General features: G+C 52.3%; 1 protein-coding gene across 10 annotated transcripts in view; it reads left to right on the top strand.

The window, feature by feature from the left end:
* The window catches only part of RGS3 (regulator of G protein signaling 3), a 134,940-nt gene that overhangs the window by 95,869 nt on the left and 21,973 nt on the right, over positions 1-17,098 (top strand). The window contains exons 1-2 of one of the 10 annotated variants that reach the window (XM_063636070.1): positions 6,280-6,584; positions 6,742-6,957. The exons of 6 other annotated variants lie outside the window; for them this stretch is intronic. The gene's annotated coding sequence lies outside the window, so the exon portion shown is untranslated. Of the gene's footprint in view, positions 1-6,183; positions 6,958-7,652; positions 9,777-17,098 lie in introns of those variants that run through there. 3 more of the 10 variants (XM_063636073.1, XM_055271389.2, XM_055271388.2) reach the window with 3 other exon arrangements.

Raw genomic sequence — 17,098 nt, 5'->3', positions numbered from 1 at the left:
CAAAGTTAGCATTTCAGTCTTTCCCCACTGATTCTTTGTTTTGATGGCTTGGTCTCAAGCCCAACAGTCCAAACAGTGGATGGACCCAGGGGAGTGTGTGGTGAAGTTTCCAGCAACCAAGGTCACAGGCCTGGCCTCCCTGTAGCTGAGTCAGTGGCTCCGTGCTGAACACTTCCCAGGAACATGGGTTGACAGGACGCAGCCTGGCCCTGGAGCTGGCACAAGCACAGTGGGTCGAGGATTGCTCCCAAAAGCCCGAAGTCTCCGGCAAGCATGTGGCTGGTTGGACCGGAGCCAGGAAGGGAGACAGTCATGGCTCCCAGCCATCCTGAGCAGCTACAGCCACCCAAGGTCAGACTGATACTGCTGAGGCGACTGCAAAGCGTGCCCCAGGATGGAGACAGAAGCCAGCCAGCAGCAGGCCTCGGGGCTAGCTCTGTAGGGGGACATTTGGTCTCCTGGCTTTTGCTGCGTGTGGGCTTCTCCTTGCTGGGTTGGGAGCCACCATTTCCATTAGCAGGTTGGGAATCCATTGCTGTCTCAAGTTGCTGAGGAAGAGGCAGATAGCAAGGGGGAGACATTTGGGGAATAAGAGATTAGGGGCAGAATATACAGTTAAGAGCATGGTCCTGGGAGCCATGCTGCCTGCTGGGCTTCTGCCTTGTAACCTTTCTATACCTCAGTTTCCTGATCTGTAAGCTGGGCATGATGAGAATAGCCTGTTAATCAACAAATGGTAATGATTCTCAGTTATTAGTACACGCCAGGCCCTCAGCTGTTAGCCCCTCAACAGGTGTTATCACATTTAATTTTGCCATTTACATTAACCTTCTCAAGGTGAATTCTGTCTTTTCACAGATGATAGCAACAATGACATCATAGCAATAACAATGATGGCTCTTATTTATTGAGCACTTACTGTGTACCAGGCATTCCACATACACCATGTCGTCTAGTCCTCCTCAGGGTCCATTGAAGCCCATTTTACAGACGAGGAAACCAAGACTTAGAGATAGTAAAGGGACTTGCCCAGGATAATTCACACTCAGATTTTCTAGACTCCAAAGACTGTGCTCTCTCTAAATTCCACTGACTGAGCTGATTCCTTTAGTGAGAGGGCCTGAAGGGGCATGGGACTGTCCATGGGAGGCGAGGAGTAGGGCTGGGGCCACTGGACAACCACTTCCTGGTCTCATTTTAGAGATGGAGGACTGAGGTCAGGAAGGGGAAGGGGCTTACCCTGGGTTCTGCAGGCCACAAACCACAGCTCCCTGTGAACTTGAACCTGAGGATACCTGCTCTGTCTTACCCCACCCCACCACTTGTTGCAGGTGCCCCAGAACAAGGCCTGTGCCACCAGGAAGAGCAAGAACTACACCAAGCAAGCAGTAGGAGAATGTATCCCCTGCCCAGGTGCTAGGGTCCTAGAGGCCAAAACATGGCAAGGCAGCCCCGCCTGCAGCATCAGTGGCTTCATCTGCCATGACCCCCTCCAAGTTCCATCCCATGGGCGGGCTGCTCTGGCCAGCTCTGTATCCTTAGTTCCTGGTACCGGCTCCAGCACAGAGCAGGGATTCAGTGGTTATTGAAATAACTAATTAACATTTCTTGGCCGACTCTGCAGTGGGGAGGGCCTTTTTGCATAGAGTCTCTAGACCTCCAAACCAGGGCTGTGAGCCCCAGGGAGAAAAAACTCAGAACTTTCTAAGTGAGTTAGCAGATTCAAAGCTTGAACTGGGGTGGCCATATGCAGACACTTCCACAGAGTTTCAAAGAGCAGCCTGGGGTGGTCACTTTCTTCTGCAGTGAGTTGGGACAGTAGCAGGGCTCTGCAGAAGTTGAAGCCGGTGTGTACTCAGCACAGTCTTGGGGTGTCTGGGGGTGATGAAAGCTAAGCAGCTTCTGGCAGGGACAAGGGGCTAGTCTTACTCTGAAGTGCTCTGGAATTCCTGGGACCACATCTTTCCCTGGCTTCTCTCTCTCTCTTTCTCTTTCTTTTTTTCTTTTTGAAATGGAGTCTTGCTCTGTTGCCCAGGCTGGAGTGCAGTGATGTGATCTCGGCTCACTGCAACCTTCACCTCCCAGGTTCAAGCAATTCTTGTGCCTCAGCCTCCCAAGTAGCTGGGATTAGAGGCACATGCCACCATGCCCAGCTACTTTTTTATATTTTTAGTAGAGACAAGGTTTCACCATGTTGGCCAGGCTGGTCTCAAACTCCTGACCTCAAGTTATCCGCCTGCCTTCACCTCCCAAAGTGCTGGGATTACAGGTGTGAGCCACTGCGCCTGGCCTCTTTTCTTCCCTTCCCTTCCCTTCTTTTCTTTTTCTTTTCCTTTCTTTTCTTTTCTTTTTTCTTTTCTTTCTTCTCCCCCTCTCTCTGTCTCTCTCTCTCTCTTTCATGGGGTCTTGCTCTGTCACCCAGGTGGGAGTGCAGTGTCACAATTATCACGGCTCACTGCAGCCTCAACCTCCTGGGCTCAAGCAATCCTCCCACTTCAGCCTCTTGAGTAGCTGGGATCACAGGCACAGAGCACCGTGCCCAGCTAATTTTTAATTTTTTTTGTAGAGATGGAGCCTTCCTATGTTGCCCAGGCTAGTCTCGACCTCCTGGGCTCAAATGATCCTCCCACCTCAGCCTCCCAAAGTGCTGAATTACGTGCTCGTGATGGGGTCTTGGGAGCATAAACCCACGAGGTGCATTGGTCTTCACGCAATGAAAGCAGTAAAGGAAGACAGTGGAAACCTCGCTGTGGTGTGGGCTGTGGGGGAGCAGCCTGTCTCTGGCAGCTGGCTGCATCTCAGGCTGTTGTTGCATCTCCCCTGGGGCCTGTCTAAAGACTTGGGCTCTGCTTGCGGCTACTGTATTCCAAAAATAGGAGGCGGGTCCCTGCTGAACCTCCCTGGTCCTAGCCCTGGGAGCTGCTGCCAACCTGTCTGAACAGTGTGGAGTTTGCCTGTGTGGTTGGGCTGTACAGTTCTCCGTGTAACTGATGGGCTTATCTGTTCCATGGGCTGCCGTGGGCCATGGTGCAGGACACAGTGGAAAGTGAACTGGGCTTCATCTGTAGCCCTGCACTTACTAGAGTGTGACCTTAGTCTCTCTATGCCTCTGCTTACACATCCATAAAATGGGGATATTAGAAAGGCCGGACACGTGGCTCTTGCCTGTAATCCCAGCACTTTGGGAAGCTGAGACGGGCAGATTGCTTGAGGCCAGGAGTTCGAGATCAGCCTGGCAAACATGGTGAAACCCCATCTCTACTAAAAATGCAAAAAATCAGCTGGGTGTGGTGGCGCACGCCTGTAGTCCCAGCTACTCGGAAGGCTGTGGCACGAGAATTGCTTGAATCCAGGAGGCGGAGGTTGCAGTGAGCTGAGATCGTGCCACTGCACTCCAGCCTGGGTGACAGAGCAAGACTCTGTCTCAAAAAAAAAAAAAAAAAAAAAGAAATCCGGTGGCTCACGCTTGTAATCCCAGCACTTTGGGAGGCCGAGGCGGGCGGATCACGAGGTCAGGAGATCGAGACCACGGTGAAACCCCGTCTCTACTAAAAATACAAAAAATTAGCCGGGCGTGGTGGCGGGCGCCTGTAGTCCCAGCTACTTGGAGAGGCTGAGGCAGGAGAATGGCATGAACCCGGGAGGCGGAGCTTGCAGTGAGCCGAGATTGCGCCACTGCACCCCAGCCTGGGCGACAGAGCGAGACTCCGTCTCAAAAAAAAAAAAAGAAATCATATCTGATAGGGTTATGAGGATTCAATCAATCAATCAATCAATCAGTAATCAGAAAGTGCTTAGAGCAGTGCTGTCATGTGTCAGATAAGTGTTTGTTATGTATGAAATATGTGGATCAGTGATTGGGGCCCAGGTCCTGAGTACCTGGGTGCTGACCCCTGGGCCTGTGGGCCACCTAGATCTTACCACTCTCTAGATCCCAATTTCTCCTGTACTGAACAGCATCATCATTTATGTACTTCTGAGAAGCACTGGGATGTGGTGAAAGGAGCACTGGACTGGGAGTTAGCAATCCCAGCCCTGCCACTCAGTTGCTGTGTTTCCTTGGGAAAGTTACTTTCCCTCTATGGGCCTCAGTTTCACTGGCTGTAAATGGGAAACAACAGTGAAAGATCTCCGAGGGCCCTCTGGCTTAGAAAGCCTGGCTGCCAGTGACTCCCCTGTCCTGCCCTAGGCTATACACTGGGAGGCCCCCCAGTCCCGCTGATTTGTGTCTGGAGCTATGGGAGGCAGAGGGCAGTGGCTGCCCCAGGGCTCCTCCAGCCATGGGATGCTCTCCTATCCTGGCCTGGCAGGGCCTTGGGGCACTGAGCTGCTCTACCCTTTCCTCACCATGCTATGGTCCAGAGCATTGATGAATGTATTCTGGACTCGTTCTGGACCCAGCACACTGGGTTGGCAGAGCTGCTTTGCCCATCACAGCATAGGGTGTAATTTTGGAGTCATTAGTCTCACTCCATGGCTAATGTCTGCCTCCCTCACTGGACTGTCAGCTTTGTGAATGCAGGGCCCCGCCTATCGGTTCTCTACCACATCCCCAGGGCCTAGCACAGAGCCTGGCACACAGTCTATGCTCTGTAACTGTTTGTTGATTGAAAGAAGGTGACAACTCACCTGAAGCTCGAGGGCACCTCTAACGTGAAGGAATCCTATATTCAGGCTCCCCACCCTAAGAAATCTTATCCCACGCACCAGATATTCCATCCTGGAAACCAGCCAGCCTCACTGGTGATTGGTTAGCTCCATCAGAATTGGCCATCTCTTGAGACTCACCTCCTTAGCTTCCCAGGCCAAGGGTGAATCCTGCTTTTCAGGAGCCAGCAGGATGACAGCCTTCCAGTCTAGAAGGTTCCTAGGCCCTGCAAGGACTGCCTTGGTTCTGCCCCCAGGGACAAGATGAAACACTGGTTGGAGTTTGTAAGTGACCAACTCAGAGGAGGGGTGTTCTGAGTCGACCCGATAAAGAATGTTTTCTTGTAGCAGTGTGCGTGTGTATGCTTGTGTATGTGAGAGAGTCAGGAATAGAGAGTCAGAGATAGACAGGGGCAGGGATACAGGCAGAAACATCCTGAGACCCTGGGGGGTCTCTACCATAGGGAGAGAAAGAGACAGAGACACTGTGCTTCAGCCTAGGTGGCCAAGGTGGGTGGGGTGGGCACGGGAAAATAGAGGCTCCTTCTGTCCATTTTTTCTGTGCCATCATCCCAGGATGCCTGCTGCTCTGGTGGGAGCCAGCCACAAGTTGGGCATTCCCAACTTGGGCCTCAGGGACAGCCCAGGGTGCATTTGTCAACATCATGACAAGCTGCAGCACCAGAGAACAGCTCTGTGCTGGCACAGCAGTGTCTTGCAGTTGTCTGGCTGTATGATGGTTAAGAGGGGGCATGGTGAGTAGGAGCAACTAGTTTTCAGTTCTGGCTATGCAGACAACTGGCTATGTGACTGTGGGCAACTTCCTTTGCCGTTCTGTACTTTGGACTCTTCATCTGTAACTGGGGTAATCATAGTCCTCCCCTCCTCACAAGCTGCTGGTGAGGATTCAGTGAATTAATGCAGGCAGAGCTCTGGGAACAGGGCCTGGCACAGAGTTCATGCTCAAGAAAGGGTAGCCGAGAGCCAGCTCAGAGAATCCTCTATTCATCCCACAGGTGGGCGGGTCAAGGTTAGCAGCCTCCTTTTACAGACGAAGAAACCGAGGCTCAGAGAGGGGAAGGAACTTGCTCAGTGACACCCAATTAACCAGTGCTGGAGCTGGAACTGGAACTGGGGACCCTCTCCTCCCAGTCCAGGGCTTGTTCCACTGCCCCCGCAGTTCCTGCTTGGGGATGTCTCTGTCATTCACGGCTGTAACTCTCATTACAGCCAATGTTACTGTAACGGGATGTTACAGTCCAAATTGCCCTCCCAGCCAGCTGTCTCCGGTAGAGGAAGCCCCAGGTTCTCTTTCTGCATAGGATTCCCTAGAGTTTAGCGTTCAAAGATTCAGCTGTGTGCTGGGAAGGGACTGAAGCTGCCACCCCCCCACCCTGGGGGCGGTCACATTCTGGAAGTCAGCATGTGCTGGCTGCAGGACCCTGGGTTCAGTTGCAGCCTCCCATTGGGACAGGAACAGCGTCGGGGTGGGGGTGTGACAGGGAAGCCTCGGTGATTGGCTTGGTCTTGCAGGGAGCGGCTGCCGGCAGGCAGGCCGGCTGGAGGCGGCTTTGCGCTGCCCCAGCCTGGGAGCCCTCAGGATATGTGCGGGGTGGAGCCTGCTAGGGATCCCAGTGCCAGGGGGTGCCGTTGTGAGGGATGGACGCCTCTCCCCTGGAGCAGCACTTTGGGGCCAGCTTGGGCCCTGGGGACGAGCCACAGGGGACCCACAGCCCATGTGTGTGAGCATGTAACCCGGGAGCCAGCTGGGCCCCTCGTGGGGTGAACAGAAGGACAGGCTGGCCCAGGACCCTCTTCTTTGAGACATCCCGGACTCCATCTCGGATGAAAGTGCTTTGAGAAACCACAGAGTTTTCTGTTAAACGGAAGAAAGAAACCCATCCTCTCTCCAGAGTGGCGGTGGCTGGCTGGACAGGGTGTGTGTTTGGGAAAGGCGCTGGAGGAGGAGGAAGAGGAGGAGGACAAGTAGGAGGAGAAGGAAGAGGAGGAGGGACGGGTGATGCAAGGGTTTTGAAAGCGCTACCTAGATGTGGGAGGTGGAACCTGGTCATTTGGTTCTGCTTTTCCTAGCAGGTATCGCTCCCCTGGGGAACTTGGGTAAGTCCATAAATAGCTCTGCTGACACAAAGGAGCTCTGTCTGGGGAAGGCAGCTGCTTGACACGGCCGCCAGGAGCTGCCACAGCCACGGCCGCCCGCCTGCGGGAGGAGGAGCCGGGTGGAGACCCGGGCGGGCGAGCTGGCAGGAGCGGCAGCCAGGAGTCTCCTGGGTCCCTGCTGGAGTGTGCTGGGTAGGTACCTTGGTGACAGGGCTGTGTGTGGTGGGCGGGCATTCAAGCCACCCTGTGCCCCTGTTTCTATTGTTTCTTCCCCAGGGCAGCCATTGATAGGCATGTTGCAACCAAACCATTTGTGTTCTGTTCTGAGATAGCTCTGTGTGTGTGTGTGTGTCTGTCTGTCCATCTGTCTGTCTCAGGGGCTGGGAGCCCTGCAGGTCTGGGGGGATGCTTCCTCTGTTGGCTGCTCCCCACTTCTAGGCTGGACAGCCAGCTTTTCTTTCTCAGAGAAACAAATGTTTGGTGGCCAAAAAGTCAGGACACTGCATGGGAGGGGAGCGCTCAGCCAGCAGGGTTGCCTATTGTATCAGGGGTGCTGGCTGCACACCAGGCACCAGGGATGGAAGCTCGTGTCTAGTTTCACTGGCGGGGGAAGAGGTGGTCTCTGGAACTAGTCTCAGCAGGTTGCCTTTGGTCCCTGAGACAGCCTCTGCTGAAATGTCCACTGGAAGCACAAGCAAAGATGCTCTGCCTCTGAGCTCCAACCCCATGGGAGAGGGCCTGCACCTGCTCCCTTGGCTCCAGCTGAGACCCATCAGGCAGGGGGTGGTGATAGAGACAGGCTCACACCACAGAGCTGGCTACTGTGAGCGACAGAGACTAATTCTTTTCCCAGCCTGGAGGGTCCACATCTCTATTCTTGTTCCGAGGTGTCCAGGAAGAATCCTTGAACCCTAGGACTCAAGGCAGGAGGATAAACCTGGACCCAGAAAGGGGAGGAGACTTGTCCAAGTTTGAGCAGCAGGTCTGTGGCTGAGCAGGGACCAGGACAGAGGACTTCTGCCTCCTAGAACAGCAAGAACAGGACATGTGGGAAACCATTTCCCTGACCTGAGCTAAGTATTATAATTCAGCTTCAAATCTGACCCTCCTGGCCTGAGAAGCTTGGTATACCAGGCCCGCAGTGATGCTTGAAAACTTTCCACATCCTGCTGCCCTCAGGCCTTCTGGCTGGGTGGCTATCTGGCTTCCTCTCCCAGTGCTAGAGTGGGTACATCTCCTCAAGGGAAGGAGCTGCAGAGGCTGCCCTGCTGGTGCCTGTGGGATCCCAGCCAGGGCACTGCAGGCATAGTCAAAGTTTCCACCAAGGCCCCTTGAGTCCTCTGCGCCCAGCCAAGGGGCACCTCCCCTCTTCCCCAGCCCTAGCACGTGGTGTGGCTTAGCCTAGGGCAGGCCCTTCAGGGAGCCAAGTTCCACAACAGGGCTCATTGCAAGCCCAGACTGGCTGCTAAGAAGCAGACAGATGGTGAGGATGAGGCAGTTGAGGCAAGTGACCACACCTCGTGAGAAGTCCCCAGGGCTTTGAGCCAGAAATTGTTGATGGGGCTTCTGATTATAAGTACGTGGTATCAGTGAAATCATTGCACTTCCAGGCTTCCTTGCCTTTGCACATGCTGTTCCAGCTGCCTGGAAACCCCTCCCCTCCCTTCCCCTCACCTCTCCATGTCTTATTCTATCCACACTTCCACAACTAGAGCCAATACTCCAGCCAGAATGAGTCTGTCCATTGGTGGTGGCACCCATGGATATTGCTTTGTGTCCTGTGTATGCAGAATCTGGGCCTTATTCATTCCTTAGTCGCGAGGACCTGGCCAGGGGCCTGGGGCATGGTTGGAGAGGGGTGTTGCATTGTCCTGGCTAGGGCAGGTTTTCTTTGAGGACAAACAGTGATGTGCAAGTCAGCTGTGTCCGCCCGTCTCCTAGCTCTGTGCCTGGCATAGAGCGCCTGTCAGGGAGCCCCTTTAGGAGAGGCCTAGGCTCTGAATGTCAAAGTTGCTTCCACAGGGCCAAGGGATGGGGCTGGGTTTGATAGGAGGTGAGGCAGGGAGAATTTTGGCTTCATCCTGGCAGGGACCATAGGGAGAATCCACTCAGGGGTCATGCTGGGCTAGGTGGTATCCATAGCATAGCCTGGGCCATGAAGGGTGGAGGGGATAGCCCTGACTGGTTGAAATGCAATGCTGAAGGTCCCTTGCACAGACTACAGGGGATTGGAGCTCAGCTCCCTGGACCCTTTTGGGATGGTGCCAACCAGAGTAGGTCTGGGGGTATTGATCCTCAAGCCAGTGGTCTGTGTGGCTCCCTTAGAAGAGGCACAGCTGAGGAGAGAGTGCCTATCCCCAGCTGGGTCCCTGGGGGCCCTGAGAGCTGCTTCCCATTGGCCTCTTAAGGCCCTGGAGATGGCAGTCTCTTTGCCTTCTATTAGGTTGGTGTAAAAGCAACTGTGGTTTTTGCCATTAAGGGTAATGTAAAACTGCAATTACTTTTGCACCAACCTATAGATAGATAGATAGAGAACTGAGGCAGGAGAGGAAGGACTTGCCTGAGGTGACATGCGACTCAGCAGGAAAGCAGGGACAAGAACTCCGGTTCCCCAGCCCAGGCCTCTCTGTACTGCACCAACTGGATGTCTCAGAGTATCCAGGTTTCATCTTGGGGCTCTCTCTTTTTCTGGACTCATCAGTGACATGTCCCTTTTGGACCTTCGGGCTTACTGACTAGAGCCCTGCTATCCTCTGGGAAAAGCAGCATGTGCAATAGACAAAGCCCTGGTGGGTGGGCTGGAGACTGTGGCACCTTCTAGCCCCTTCTTACTGATGATTTCAGGCAAATATGCCTTGTTTCTCACCCCAGTTTCTCCTTTGTAGCAACCAGGGACTGGACCAAGTATTGCCAGGTGCCTTCCAAATATCTAGTTCTCTGATTCTTTGCAGGCCGTCTCCTCTTCCTGGCTTCCAAGAGTCAATGGTCAGGGCCAGGGCTTGGTGCAGCAGGTAAGCAGCCCCTAGCCTGTTCCTCAGGCACCTCTGGGCAGGAGCCTTCTCATGCAAGCTGCAGCCCAAGCCGAAGCTGGGAGGTTTGTTGTTGTTTGTGGAGGCAGGCGGTTTCCAAGATGTCATTGCTTAGGGAAAACTGTCATTCCTCCCAGGAATAAACAAGGCTGCTTATGGCTCAACCCCCTAAGCCCGGAGAAACTGGAGCCACTCACAGCAGACCAGCCAGGCTCAGCCCCAGGGAGTGCTGCCTGCCCCTGCACAACCAGCTGTACCCTGGCTTCCAGGATTGGAGCGGGGATGGGGGCAGGATGGTGGGAGGTGTGCTAGAGCCATAAGCCTCTTGAGAGATCAGAGCTTCCAGGCACAGACGAGAGGGAAGAGGGTCCCAGGATACCCTCTTCCTTCTGGCAGTGGGCCTAAGTCATCACTCGAGATGTGTGGATAGCTGCCAGGTATGCTCCAGATGGCCCAGGGCTTCTCCCCTCTCCCTGCCCTCCATGGGCCAGCCCGCTTGCACCTGGCACCGTGGCTCAGGCTGCTGCCGGAGAACTGTCAGCGGCTCCCAACTTAGAAAGGGAGGTGTGCAGGAAGTTATTTGGAACTGGGCATGCTTTTCACCAACAGCCAGGGCTCTCTGTGGTGTCCTCAGTTACCTCTTACTGGGGTTAGCTTTGGGCAAATAGCAGAGCTCAGGGACTCGGGGAAGGGTGGCAGAGGGTAAGGGAACAAGGGGAGAGGCAGAGAAAGGGCTTGGTAGTGTCTCTGGGGACCAAATGGCTGGCAGGAACCTTGACAGCAGGCTGAAGGCAGCCAGGAGAAGGACTGTGGAATGGGAGGTGGCATGGCTATGCCACCCCTCAAGACAAGGGTTAGAAGCAATGTTCAGCCAGGACATGAAATCTTCACTTCTCAGACCTCACTTCCTGCAGTTCCCAGTTGACTCAAATAGCAGCAGCTCTGTACTGTCCTCTCTGCCTCTCTCTCTTCCGTGTCTGTCTGTCTTTCTTTCTTTCTTTCTTTCTTTCTTTCTTTCTTTCTTTCTTTCTTTCTTTCTTTCTTTCTTTCTTTCTTTCTTGCTTGCTTGCTTTCCTTCCTTCCTTCCTTCCTTCCTTCCTTCCTTCCTTCCTTCCTTCCTTCCTTCCTTCCATGTGTGTTATGCACCTACTGTGTGCCATGTACTTGCAAATTACTGGAGGCATAGATCTAAAAGGTCCAATCTTTAATCTAGTGCCAGGATGCTTAGGTAATAGACAGTAACAACACAGCTTTAATGGAGACACACGGGGTGGGGAGGGGGGTGCTGTGGGACTCCCCAGGGAAGCACCCAGTTCAGCCTGGGAGCCTCAGCAAAGCTTCCTACAAGAGGTGAAGCTGCATATGATTGTACAGATGCTTGCCCATTGAAGAGCAGGTCTCCATCCTAGTCTATCTACCCTTTTGAGGTGTAGACGTGATTCCTGCCTGGCCATGGAAATTGCTTTTGTGTGTCCAGCCACATGCTCCTCCTTGTCTAGGGAGGTTGTATAGGAATATGGGCTCTGGACTTGAGGGAAGGATCTCTCCTACCTTACAGTCTTGTGCTCTTGGACAAGAATGGAGTTTCTCCTGCCTTCATGTCCTCGAGCAGTGGTCTAGCCTCCTCGAGTTAAATGAGATGATAGCTGTAAAACACTTAGACGTCTTTCATGTGAATGGACTCTGTGTCCTGCTAGCAGTGGGAGTGCCACTAGCGCATATCTCATGGATGGCTGTTATTAAATGCAGCCATGTAGGTGAGGTGCTTGGCGTGGATCTGACATGGAGCAGGCAGTCAGGAGGCAGCACGACAGCATTTTCTGGAGGGAAATAGTTAGAATGCGCAATCAGAGATGTGTACAAAGCAAAAAGCTCACTGAGGAACAGTGAGCCTCAGCCCAGGGAGCAGAGGAGGAGACACTGGGATGAGGGGTTTTATTTGTTTTTAAAATAAACCTTTTAAATTGAAGTGCAGCATACTTCCAGAAAAATTAGAAGAATACAGCCAATGAATTTTCCACAAAGCGTAGCCCCCATCCAGGTCAAGAAATAGAATATTCTGGTACCCTAGGAATCCCCACAAATACCCCTCTTTTAGTTTCTATGACCTCAAAGGTAACCCCTGTCCTGACTTCTTTTTTTTTTTTGAGGCAGAGTCTCGCTCTGTTGCCCAGGCTGGGGTGCAGTGCACTGCAACCTCCATCTCCCAGGTCCAAGTGATTTTCCTGCCTCAGTCCCCTGAGTAGCTGGGATTACCGGCATGTGCCACCATGCCCGGCTAATTTTTGTATTTTTAGTAGAGACGGGGTTTCACCATGTTGGCCACGCTGGTCTTGAACTCCTGACCTCAGGTGATCCGCCCTCCTCGGCCTCCTAATGTGCTGGGATTACAGGCGTGAGTCACTGCACCTGGCCCTCGTTCTGACTTCTCTTATCAATGAGTATAGCCTATCCTTGAATTTTGTGTAAATGGAATCACTGAGTACATATTATTTCATGCTGACTTCTTTCGATCAGCATTTTGATGGCACGATTCATCAATAATATTGTATCAAGTTTTATTTTGTTTATTCTTGTTGCTCTGTGGTATTTCCTTGTGTGAATATACCGCCACAGTTTATCTAATCTACTGCTGTTGAACATTTGTGTTGTTTACAGTTTGAGGCTATAATGAATGGTGCTGCTATGAATATTCTTGTACTTATCTTTTGATGTACTATGTATGCTTCTGTTGGGTGAATACCTAAGTTTTGCAATCGCTGAGTCATAGAGTTGTACAGAGTTAACTTTAGTAAATACCATGATATTATTTTCCAAAGTGTGACAGGAATACATTCCCTTCAAGCTGTACATGAAAGAGCCTATTATTCCATGTCTGTACCAACATTATTGGTATTAGATATTGTGATATCTAATGTGGCTTTAATTTGAATTTCCTTGATGTCTGGTGAGGTCGGGTCCCTTTTTTGTGTGTTGATTAGCCATTTGGATGACCTCTTTTGAAAAGTGCCTGTTCAAGTCTTTCCCCCATTTTCCTATTGGATTTTTTTTTTTCTGATTAATTTGTAGGAGCTTAAACGATATTGTAAATATGTGTTTATTGTTGGATATGCACATTCCAAATATCTCTTCCCACTCTGGGATTTGCCTTTTCACTCTCTTAAGGGTATTATTTGAAGAACAGAAGTTCTTAATTTTAATGCAGTCAAATTTGGTAATCTTTTTTCTTTTATGGAGAGTGTTTGTTGAGTCCTGTTTCTCTGCTTATTACAAGGTTATGGACATATACTTTTATGTATTCTTTTCGATGTTTTATGTTTCATATTTAGATCTAAATTCCACTTGAAATAGATTTTTATCCACTGTATGAAGTAGAGGTCAAGACTCATTTTCTCTGGATAAATATTCAATGTATTCAAAATCCATCCTGTCTCACTATAGGGCAATGTCACCTTTGTCAGAAATTGAGGGGCAATACATGGGTTGCTTGAATTTTGAAGGATGAGTAGAGCTTCAGCAGGTGGATGGGGGAGGGGAAGGTGCTCTAGGCAGGACGTACAGTGTGAGCATAGGTTTAGAGGGGCCTGAGGGTAGAGTATATCAGACTGGCTGGAGGGAAAGGAGGAGAAATGGTGTGGTGGAGAGGTTGGTGGGGGCAGAACACATAGGGTCAGAGGATGGGACTTTATCCTAGAGGGATGGAGGCATTTTGAGCAGGAGAACAATATAGGCAAGTTGGTGCAGGGCCAAGGGAGATAAGCGAAAGTCTCATGACAGAGGGAGGCAGGAGGGTGGGTTTGGAGAAGACTCTAAGTTCAGCCAAACCTAACCCTGACATCACCCCCAAGCAGAGATAGGGTGTGCCTGCCTCAGGAGGCAGTGGTGAGGCTGAGGGTGCCTGAGGCTTGGGAGGGTGACCTTCGGCCACAGGGTTGTGGCTTAGTCTCATGTCCACATGTCCACTTCAGTGTCCTTGAGTGAAAAAGCCTCTTTTTTACTGGATGGGTACCCCCCCCCACCACCCAGTGCACCCCAGTGCTGCAGGCCCTGAAGGAGGAGGGCAGTGGAGCAGACTGGGGCAGACAGATAAGGCAGGGGGTGTATCTGGAAAGGGGGACCTTTCTGTTCCTCCTGCCCTTGATGCTCCCACAAGGAGACCTGGCTATGCCTTGGGCCCTGAACTCTGATCTTTCTAGGCTAGCTGAGATTCAGAGCTGGACAGACATGCTGGGGAGAGCAAGACCCAGGGAGGGGAGTGATTTGGCCCAGGCCATGCAGTGAGCCAGACTGACCCAGCCTAGGGGCAGGCTGAACACAGACTCATCTGCCTTCTCAGCTTCCAAGTTTCCTCCCCTGAAACCTGCAGCTAACAGGACTCCTGTCCTAGGCTGCTGTAACGGTCAGAATATGTCAAGTGCCCTGTCCCAGAATTGGATGCAGGAGAGGGAGCTGATGATGTCGATGATCGTCATGAGAGTAACAGTTATGATTACAGAAATTGCAGATACTTATTGAGCACTTACTAGGTGCCAGGCCCTATGCTAAGCCCTCCCTACAGAGCTGTGATGTGGGTACTCAATACTCACATTGCCATTTTACAGATGAGGAAATCGATCCTGAATAGGTTAAGCAGGCTGTGCAGGTGCCCTGACCTAGGAGGTGGCAGAGCCAGGGTTTGAAGCTTGATTTGCCTGTCTCCAAGCTCCAGTTGTTCATCAGCAATAGGCTTCCCTCCTTCCACCTCTGGCTATCAGTCCTCCCTATTCTCAGAGCTGCTGCTTGGAGTAAAACCTTAGTTTTTGCGTTGGTCCCTGGTGCCCACTCATGAGAGAGTCAAGCTGTGGAGAGGAAGGCAAGGAGTAGAGGGGCACCACCATGGGCTACTGTGTGCCAGGCACTGCCTCCATATGCCCCATAGCAGCCCTGTGAGGAAGCGGCGCACTGGCTGTGAGGGAGGCGGCACATGGATAGGAATTGGGATTCACCTCCAGGCCCTCCTGCTTCCAAATGCTGACCTCATGACTGCAGTGCTATTTGTGTCCTTCCCTGAGGTCATCCTGGCATGGCAGAGATTCTTTGATTAACCTAGTGTAAAACATCACAGAGAAGCCACACGCTTCTAGCTCTCCCCACCTGGAAGGGGACCCTGGGAGGGAGAGGATTTGGGAGGGTCACCAGGTGTACAGAATCCTGCACTGCCCCTGCCAACACCAGGTGTCAGTCTCCTGCCCCTCAATCTCCAACCATGTGGAGTCCGAGTGGGGCCCCTGCGTCTGGTATTGCTCTCCACTGCCTAGCACAGAGCCAGGCCCAGGTTTGTCCTCAGGAAGCATCCTTTGAAGGAAGGGAAGGAGGAAGTGAAGAGGGCAGGAAAGGAGATCACAGAGGAGTAGAAAGAGCAGGGCTTTGGAGTCAGGCAGACCATGGTTTCAATTCTGACTCTTCCACTGACTTGCTTTTTGATCTTGTGTAAGTTACTTAATGTCTCTAACTCCTAGTTTTCTTATTAAAAATGATACTGATCTCATAGGATTGTTGGAAGTAGAGCCTAAAGTATAAAACAACTGTCACATTGTGTGGCGTGCAGTAGATGCTCAGTTAATTATCTCTCTCCCTCCCCTATCTTTGCCATCATTATCTGTTTTGAACACCTCTAGCTTCACCTTCCTTACCTCTGCAGCGCTAAGTAAACATTGCTTTCAGGGTAACGTCAGAATTCCTTAATATATCCATGCTCCTGCCCCATCCAACCACCTCCACTTCCTTGAATGTTCCCTGCTGGCTCTGGCTCAGCCTGGAATATCCTGTCCTATCTTTTCCCCCCATTACCTCCTCCCAGAACCATCCTAGTTGTCCCTGCTGCCTCTACTTCCACAGCCTCCTAGCGTGGTAGCAGGTGGGTGAGAGATGGATCTGGCACCTCCAAGGCAGGGAATATGGCTTGCTGCTGTTTGGCAGCAATAGCGAACACAGGCCCTGGCACATGGCTGCAGCTCTGTAGGTATTTGCTGAGTAAGTCTTGGGGGAAATGGTGTGAATAAGCCAGACATGATCCTGATGAGCCAAACAGGACCTGCCCAGGGCCATGACAGCAGGGCAGGCTGGGTCTTGGCAGAGGAGCAGAGAGCCTTCTAGCCAGGGCATCCGAGGCAGATTGAACCAGTGCTCACAGGGATGGGCAGGAAGTAGACTTGAGGGATAGAGAGCTTGGGGAAATGAGATGGTCCCAGCACACACACACGGAGCAGGCAGAAAAGCAAGGTGCCTGGTGGGAAGGGGAGTGAGGATGGATCCCACAGGCGGACTGGTTCCTCAGAAGAGCCCCAGCGGGCCTGGAGTTCCCCTTCTCACAAGGCATCAGTCACCACTAGCTCAGGAAGAAGCTGGGAACCCCCCTGCTCTCAACTCTCAACTCCCTGCCTTTCAGAGAAGAGAGCTGGAGGAGTAGAAGGGGTGTTTGGGGTGGTGGGTGGGTACAGAGACTATGAGTCCACCCCATGTTGAAGCAGTGGTGTCAGAAATGGAGGCGAGAGGAGAAGGGACCTGGTGAGGGGGTGACAGGGCAGCACCGTGCTGAAACCCAGACCCTGGAAGCTGCCTCCCTGCCCTGGGAGAACCTGGGCAACCAGGCAGGCAGTGGTGGGTCTTCAGCAGGCTGCAAGCGGCATGTCCTTCTGGCTTGGTCAGGCGATAGCCAAGAGTAGGAAGGGTTTCTGAGGGGGCCCTCGTGTCTCCTCTTTCCTCAGGGATTCCTTTTCTGTAAGTGTTGGCTTTGTCCTGAGAGTCCCTGCGTGGGGGTGAGCTAACCTTCTGTGCCTCAGTATTGCTTTCTGTAGAGTGGGTGCGCTCCCTGCTGTGGTGTGCCGCCCTCCTGAGCCTCTGACAGAGGAGCTTCAGTCTGTGGTCGAATTCCTCCTTTGCCCCTCTCTCCTCCTGCAGTTGGGCCTCTGTTTAGGGAACATGAATGGGTAGCTGCCTCCAGGGAACTTGCCAGCCCCCCGTCCTGCTCCAAGGTCATGCCTCTTCTGCACAGGCTTCCCACTATAGAGAGGGTTCTATGTGTTGGAACTGGTCCTGGGTGAGGTTCTGGGCTGGATTTTAGTGCTGATTCTGTTGTATGACCTTGGCCTTATCACTTCCCTTCTCTGGTCCTCACGTAACAGACAGTCACCTTGCCTGTTACCTGACGCCACTCTCCAGAATTGTCTCGGCAATCAGAAAGAAGTAAAAAGGCCTGGGCCTTACTCCTAGGGACCGTGATGCAGTAGGTCTTAGATTGGGTCCAGACAGGCATTTTTAAGATC

Source organism: Symphalangus syndactylus, chromosome 3 (genome assembly GCF_028878055.3).
Source record: "Symphalangus syndactylus isolate Jambi chromosome 3, NHGRI_mSymSyn1-v2.1_pri, whole genome shotgun sequence".
In the NCBI taxonomy this organism is placed as follows: Eukaryota; Metazoa; Chordata; class Mammalia; order Primates; family Hylobatidae; genus Symphalangus; species Symphalangus syndactylus.
Note: the sequence above shows the minus strand (reverse complement) of the source record. Positions and strands in the feature narration are given on the sequence as shown.